Source organism: Salmo trutta, chromosome 1 (assembly GCF_901001165.1).
Source record: "Salmo trutta chromosome 1, fSalTru1.1, whole genome shotgun sequence".
In the NCBI taxonomy this organism is placed as follows: domain Eukaryota; kingdom Metazoa; phylum Chordata; class Actinopteri; order Salmoniformes; family Salmonidae; genus Salmo; species Salmo trutta.
Window position 1 is genome coordinate 1,500,994 of NC_042957.1, and position 8,372 is coordinate 1,509,365.

At 48.1% G+C, this 8,372-nt stretch overlaps 1 protein-coding gene across 2 annotated transcripts in view; it reads left to right on the plus strand.

Annotated features, from left to right (window-relative positions):
- The window catches only part of sec63 (SEC63 homolog, protein translocation regulator), a 35,276-nt gene that overhangs the window by 2,069 nt on the left and 24,835 nt on the right, over positions 1-8,372 (plus strand). The gene's annotated exons all lie outside the window — the stretch shown is intronic.

Below are 8,372 nucleotides of genomic sequence, written 5' to 3' on the forward strand. Positions count from 1 at the left end.
TACTCCCTGTTCACCCATGACTGCATGCCCAAGCATGCCTCCAACTCAATCATCAAGTTTGCAGACGACACTACAGTGGTAGGCTTGATTACCAACAACGACGAGACGGCCTACAGGGAGGAGGTGAGGGCCCTCGGAGTGTGGTGTCAGGAAAATAACCTCTCACTCAACGTCAACAAAACAAAACAAAGGAGATGATCGTGGACTTCAGGAAACAGCAGAGGGAGCAGCTCCCATCTACATCGACGAGACAGTAGTGGAGAGGGTGGAGAGTTCTAAGTTCCTCGGCGTACACATCACGGACAAACTGAAATGGTCCACCCACACAGACAGCGTGGTGAAGAAGGCGCAGCAGCGCCTCTTCAACCTCAGGAGGCTGAAGAAATTTGACTTGTCACCAAAAACACTCACAAACCTTTACAGATGCACAATCAAGAGCATCCTGTATCACCGCCTGGTACGGCAGCTGCTCCGCCCATAAACGGAAGGCTCTCCAGAGGGTAGTGTGGTCTGCTGAACGCATCACCGGGGGCAAACTACCTGCCCTCCATGGCACCTACAGCACCCGATGTCACAGGAAGGCCAAAAAGATCATCAAGGACAACAACCACCCGAGCCACTGCCTGTTCACCCCGCTATCATCCAGAAGGCGAGGTCAGTACAGGTGCATCAAAGCTGGGACCTGAGAGACTGGAAAACAGCTTCTATCTCAAGGCCATCAGACTGTTAAACAGCCATTACTAACTCAGAGAGGCTGCTGCCAACATACTGACTCATCACCAGCCACTTTAATAATGGGAAAATTGATGTAATTAATTTATCACTAGCCACATATGTTTTCATACCCTACATTACTCATCTCATATGTATATACTGTACTCTATACCATCTACTGCATCTTGCCTATGCCGTTCAGCCATCACTCATCCATATATTTATGTACATATTCTTATTCATTCCTTTACACTTGTGCGTATAAGGTAGTTGTTGTGAAATTGTTAGGTTATATTACTTGTTAGATATTACCGCACGGTCGGAACTAGAAGCACAAGCATTTCACTACACTCGCATTAACACCTGGTAACCATGTGTATGTGACAAATAAATTTGTTTTGATGAACGTTTTATTTAAAAAGTATGGATTTCAGAAAACAAAGAATTGCATGCAACTACAGGGGGACAAACATGGGTAGAAGGTGGGCGTTTTCATAATTTGAAAGAAAATGAAGTGTTGACCTTGGGCGACGTAGTCGGAGCTAGATTCCACAAAGCTTGGTCTCAGCGCCACGCGAGCTTGGCCCGGAGCTAGAGTCTCCCACAAAGCTTGGTCTCAGCGCCACGCGAGCTTGGTCTCAGCGCCACGCGAGCTTGGTCTCAGCGCCCACGCGAGCTTGGTCTCAGCGCCACGCGAGCTTGGTCTCAGCGCACGCGAGCTTGGTCTCAGCGCCACGCGAGCTTGGTCTCAGCGCCACGCGAGCTTGGTCTCAGCGCCACGCGAGCTTGGTCTCACGCGCCACGCCGAGCTTGGTCTCAGCGCCACGCGAGCTTGGTCTCAGCGCCACGCGAGCTTGGTCTCAGCGCCACGCGAGCTTGTCTCAGCGCCACGCGAGCTTGGTCTCAGCGCCACGCGAGCTTGGTCTCCGCGCCACGCGAGCTTGGTCTCAGCGCCACGCGAGCTTGGTCTCAGCGCCAACGCGAGCTTGGTCTCAGCGCCACGCGAGCTTTGGTCTCAGCGCCACGCGAGCTTGGTCTCAGCGCCACGCGAGCTTGGTCTCAGCGCCACGCGAGCTTGGTCTCAGCGCCACGCGAGCTTGGTCTCAGCGCCACGCGAGCTTGGTCTCAGCGCCACGCGAGCTTGGTCTCAGCGCCACGCGAGCTTGGTCTCAGCGCCACGCGAGCTTGGTCTCAGCGCCACGCGAGCTTGGTCTCAGCGCCACGCGAGCTTGGTCTCAGCGCCACGCGAGCTTGGTCTCAGCGCCACGCGAGCTTGGTCTCAGCGCCACGCGAGCTTGGTCTCAGCGCCACGCGAGCTTGGTCTCAGCGCCACGCGAGCTTGGTCTCAGCGCCACGCGAGCTTGGTCTCAGCGCCACGCGAGCTTGGTCTCAGCGCCACGCGAGCTTGGTCTCAGCGCCACGCGAGCTTGGTCTCAGCGCCACGCGAGCTTGGTCTCAGCGCCACGCGAGCTTGGTCTCAGCGCCACGCGAGCTTGGTCTCAGCGCCACGCGAGCTTGGTCTCAGCGCCACGCGAGCTTGGTCTCAGCGCCACGCGAGCTTGGTCTCAGCGCCACGCGAGCTTGGTCTCAGCGCCACGCGAGCTTGGTCACGTTCATTATGAACTTCCTTAATCCGTGGAATTTAGTCTGTTACCCAGGAAACAGTTTAGCCCCACCCCCCGTATCCATTTGACAACGTGGAAGCCGTATCATATTTGTATTTAATCGATAGCTACACCTAATGTCAACATTGGAAAAGTACCAATGCAACGTACAGACTGAGACTCCTATGTACATCTAGATAGATGACCTGTATGTTTGTGCAAAGACGACATCCACATGTTGTTGAAAAGTCTCCTAGCTGACTAGCCTAGGCAGCAGGGGCGTAGACCTGGGTGGGCACAGGCCCACCAACTGGGGAGCCAGGTCCTGCCAGGCCCACCCATTCAGATTGAGCAAAAGCAAAACAAAATTTATTATTATTACAAATGTTGGCCCATCCAAATCTCTGCAGGCCCTCCCACTAACAAATTTCTGGCTATGCCTCTGCAGAGCTATTTATATAGTACAGTAGGTAAGCTTCCAAAATAAACCATATTGCTGGGTTTTTATATAGAAGCGTGTAGGGCTGACCCCATTTAGTCGATAAGCTGTTGGTCGATCGAGGTTTCTTCAGTTAAAATGCAATGGTGAACAAGACACCTGTCTGAGTGGACTGATCCATTGTGGAGGCCGTGGGGGTGGCACAGTCCATCACTGTTAGACGTGCTACTGATATTGAATATGATTAAGGACAATGGTGCAACACTAATTAAAAAAATATATATATATACTTTTATATCAAATGCTTTTTCTCCTGTGTTTGATAGCGGTCGCTGTCTGCAGTTCTGAAACATCAGTCCACTGTTGAATTGGTAACTTTTCCTAGACCATGTTGCTATGTGCATAATAAGCAAAGTTAACCTGCAAATTGGTGTTGAGAACAATGCGGCGGAGGCAGCAGTGGATTTAGGAGAAGAGAAAACAGCTGTTGCCTTAATTGTCAGGCGAGAAGAAACTCCCAACTTAATTAGGTCTATAATCAATAGCTTAACTGTTAAATGTGCCCTGGCTCTATAAATCATCCATATATATCTACAGAAATAAGACGGATCTTGCTGCTGTTGCCTGTTTGAGTTTTTCTTTAATAGCCTACTAATTCCATGAGCTCCAAGCCTTACGGAACAACAAAATGTCGGATAAACAATTTAACAAATTTTGCTATTTTTAATAGTGATGCACCAATATGACATTTTTTGGCCGATACAGATATCGTGGTATTGTAAACACATCGTTCGTGGCCGGTGTTTGCTTGTTTGCAGACTTTTTTTGTACCTGCTTTGTCAGTGCTACTGTCTTTTTTGACACGTAAAGACCCAAACGGCGTTCCATAGTATGTATGTCGTGAAGCTAATAGCAGTGACGCTATTACTGTGTAACTCCGGTAGGGCAACATCTGAACAATAGCGCACTTGGTAACGTTTAGTGTGTACCGGTGCTCGACCAGTCGGCGGAAGCCAACATCAACCACGACAGAGAACGGGTTGATTTGTCAAGGGCAATGAGTTCCATTATCTTGGTGTTAATGAATTTCACCTTTTTTTAGTTGTATCTCTGAAATGTTCTTACTTTTTCAAATGACTGCTCGACTTGTTGACTGCTTGATCCACACAGCAGACATTGTGGGCGAGGTTAGGAATGCTGTGTTGGACGTGTAGCGCCAAATTTAACATGGCGTCATTACGTCATGTACCTACGCTATATAAGTACGCACGGTAGTTTGGACATCTAGTTTAACCTCTAGGACCGGCGGGACGAATTCGTCCCTCCTACGTAACAGCCAGTTGAATCCTGTGGCGCGATTTTCAAATACCTTTGAAATGCTATTACTTCAATTTCTCAAACATATGACTATTTTACAGCTATTTAAAGACAAGACTCTCGTTAATTTAACCACACTGTCCGATTTCAAAAAGGCTTTACAACGAAAGCAAAACATTAGATTATGTCAGCAGAGTACCCAGCCAGAAATAATCAGACACCCATTTTTCAAGCTAGCATATAATGTCACAAAAACCCAGAAGACAGCTGAATGCAGCACTAACCTTTGATGATCTTCATCAGATGACACACCTAGGACATTATGTTATACAATACATGCATGTTTTGTTCAATCAAGTTCATATTTATATCAAAAACCAGCTTTTCACATTAGCATGTGACGTTCAGAACTAGCATACCCCCCGCAAACTTCCGGCGAATTTACTAACAATTTACTAAATTACTCACGATAAACGTTCACAAAAAGCATAACAATTATTTTAAGAATTATAGATGCATTACTCCTCTATGCACTCGATATGTCCGATTTTAAAATAGCTTTTCTGTGAAAGCACATTTTGCAATATTCTAAGTAGATAGCCCGGCATCACAGGGCTAGCTATTTAGACACCCACCAAGTTTAGCCTTCACCAAAGTCAGATTTACTATTAGAAAAGTTTGATTAACTTTGGTGTTCTTCGTCAGAATGCACTCCCAGGACTTCTACTTCAATAACAAATGTAGGTTTGGTCCAAAATAATCCATAGTTATGTTCCAACAGCGACGTTTTGTTCGTGCGTTCTAGACACTATCCCAATGGTAAATAACAGTCGTGCGCACGGCGCATTTCGTGACAAAAGATTTCTAAATATTTCATTACCGTACTTCGAAGCATGTCAACCGCTGTTTAAAATCAATTTTTATGCCATTTTTCTCGTAAAAAAAGCAATAATATTCCGACCGGGAATCTGCAATTAGGTAAACAGCCGAAAGAAAATATATCACTGGGTCGACTCGGGCACGAGCCTAAGCCCTTTGTCCTCTGATGGGCCACTTGGCAAAGGCGATAATGTGTTTCAGCCAGAGGCTGCCTCGTCATCGTTCAGGTTTTTCCCGGGCTCTGAGAGCCTATTGGAGCCGTAGGAAGTGTCACGTTACAGCTAAGATCCTGACTCTTCAATAAACAGAAGCAAGAACAACAACACCTTGTCAGACAGGCCACTTCCTGCATGAAACCTTCTCAGGTTTTTGCCTGCCAAATGAGTTCTGTTATACTCACAGACACCATTCAAACAGTTTTAGAAACTTTAGGGTGTTTTCTATCCGAATCAAACAATTATATGCATATTCTAGTTACTGGGCAGGAGTAGTAACCAGATTAAATTGGGTACGTTTTTTATCCGGCTGTGCAAATACTGCCCCCTATCCCCAACAAGTTAACGCCGATGTTAAAAAACGATGTTGGAATTTTTAACTAATATCGTCCGATTCCAATATGTTCACCAATATATCGTGCATCCCTAATTTTAAAAAGATATTTGCTTTACTGTGCGTTAAAAGTTTCCATAGAACAGCTTCTCTGGTTTTTACTTAGAATTTATTTAGTGTTTTAAATTGTTCCAAATTGTCCCAAAATATCATATTAATAATAACCCTCTTTCTTGATCTCCATATTGTTATTATTATGATTATTATAAAGTAATGTCATTATCTTTAGTAGGTTTAGTACAGCAGCCTTGTATAACCACCGTTGAGTTGTAGGCCTTAGGAGCACATCCTGTTTAGTCTCTATACCATAACTTACTTAGGCCTTATATTGCAATACTTCGTGTAATATAAACTACTGTATCAGTCATTTATTTGTTCATGTAATCACACAGCATATGAGTCATTCATGGTTTAAAAAGCATTTTTTAGTTATAAAATAACAAAGACGACCCTTGAATAATTACCGTATACGATATATCAACTGTTCCATTTCATTCACAAATGCATGCGACTTGTTTTTTTTATCTTGGCTGTAATAAAAGCTTTACAAAATAAAAAAAAATGACCTGTTTTTACAACTCTCTCTCTGGTACGCTTTTCATTTATTTAGTGTTTACATTTGTTCCAGACAGTCTGAAATGATCGTGTAATCTAACAGCACCTGTTTGGCACACACAATATACACACACATCCTTCTCCCCCCCCCCCCCCCCTTGCTCTCCAGTATTAGGTAGGACGTCATCCTCAATAACAATTTGTTCTTAACTGACTTAGTTAAAAGTTAAATAATTATATATATTTATATATTTTTTGAAATATTAGTAATCTAATCCAATTTTATTCCACGCATTTTAGCCAGCAGCATCCCACCCTGCATCCCACTGCTGGCTTGGTTCTGAAGCTAAGCAGGGTTGGTCCTGGTCAGTCCCTGGATGGGAGACCAGATGCAGCTGGAAGTGGTGTTGGAGGGCCAGTAGGAGGCACTCTTTCCTCTGGTCTAAATATCCCAATGCCCCAGGGCAGTGATTGGGGACATTGCCCTGTGTATTGTGCTGTCTTTTGGATGGGATGTCAAATGGGTGTCCTGACTCTCTGTGGTCATTAAATATCCCATGGTACTTATCGTGAGAGTAGGGGTATTAACCCCTGGTGTCCTGGTTAAATTCCCAATCTGTCCCTCAAACCATCACGGCCACCTAATCATCTTGACCATCACTGATTTCTTTTGTTTGTTATGTGGATATTTCACGTCGACACATCCTCATAGTGATCTCTAAATGTTGAATTATACAGCACCGGTCAAAAGTTTGGACATATCTACTCATTCCTAGGTTTTTTATATTCTTTTGACCATTTTCTACATTGTGGAAATAACTATGAAATAACACATACAAATCAAAATATATTTTATATTTTTAAGATTCTTCAAAGTACCTACCCTTTGCCTTGATGACAGCTTTGTACTCTTGGCATTCTGTCTCCTCCCCTTCATCTACACTGATTGAAGTGGATTTAACAGGCGACATCAATAAGGGATCATAGCTGTCTGCTTTCTCTGGGGGGGGGGCTGTCTGCTTCCTCTGGGGGGGGGGCTGTCTGCTTTCTCTAGGGGGGGGGGGGCTGTCTGATTTCTCTAGGGGGGTGGGGCTGTCTGCTTTCTCTAGGGGGGGCTGTCTGCTTTCTCTAGGGGGGGGCTGTCTGCTTTCTCTAGGGGGGGCTGTCTGCTTTCTCTAGGGGGGGGCTGTCTGCTTTCTCTAGGGGGGGGGCTGTCTGCTTTCTCTAGGGGGGGGCTGTCTGCTTTCTCTGGGGGGGGGGGATGTCTGCTTCCTCTGGGGGGGGGGGGATGTCTGCTTTCTCTAGGGGGGGGTGGCTGTCTGCTTTCTCTAGGGGGGTGGGGCTGTCTGCTTTCTCTGGGGGGGTGGGGCTGTCTGCTTTCTCTGGGGGGGTGGGGGCTGTCTGCTTTCTCTGGGGGGGTGGGGCTGTCTGCTTTCTCTAGGGGGGGGGGCTGTCTGCTTTCCTCTAGGGGGAGGGGGGGCTGTCTGCTTCCTCTGGGGGGGGGGGGGGGGCTGTCTGCTTCCTCTGGGGGGAGGGGGGGGCTGTCTGCTTTCTCTGGGGGAGAGGGGGGGGCCTGTCCTGCTTTCTTCTCGGGGTGGGTGCTGTCTGCTTTCTCGGGGGGGGGTGGCTGTCTGCTTTCTCGGGGGGGGGGGCTGTCTGCGTCCTCCTAGGGGGTTGTGGTGTCTGCCTCCCTCTAGGGGGGTGGGGCTGTCTGCTTTCTCTAGGGGGGGGGGGGCTGTCTGCTTTCTCTAGGTGGGGGGCCGTCTGCTTTCTCTAGGGGGGGGCTGTCTGCTTTCTCTAGGGGGGGGCTGTCTGCTTTCTCTAGGGGTGTGGGGCTGTCTGCTTTCTCTAGGGGTGTGGGGCTGTCTGCTTTCTCTAGGGGTGTGGGGCTGTCTGCTTTCTCTAGGGGTGTGGGGCTGTCTGCTTTCTCTAGGGGGGGGCTGTCTGCTTTCTCTGGGGGAGGGGGGGGGGCGTCTGCTTTCTCTGGGGAGGGGGGGGCTTGTCTGCTTCCTCTGGGGGAGGGGTGGGGCTGTCTGCTTCTCGGGGGAGGGGGGGGCCTTTCTGCTTTCTCTAGGGGGGGGGGCTGTCTGCTTTCTCTGGGGGAGGGGGGGGCTGTCTGCTTTCTCTGGGGGAGAGGGGGGGGGGGCTGTCTGCTTTCTCTGGGGGGGGGCTGTCTGCTTTCTCTAGGGGGGGGGCTGTCTGCTTTCTCTGGGGGAGGGGGGGGGCTGTCTGCTTTTCTCTGGGGGAGAGGGGGG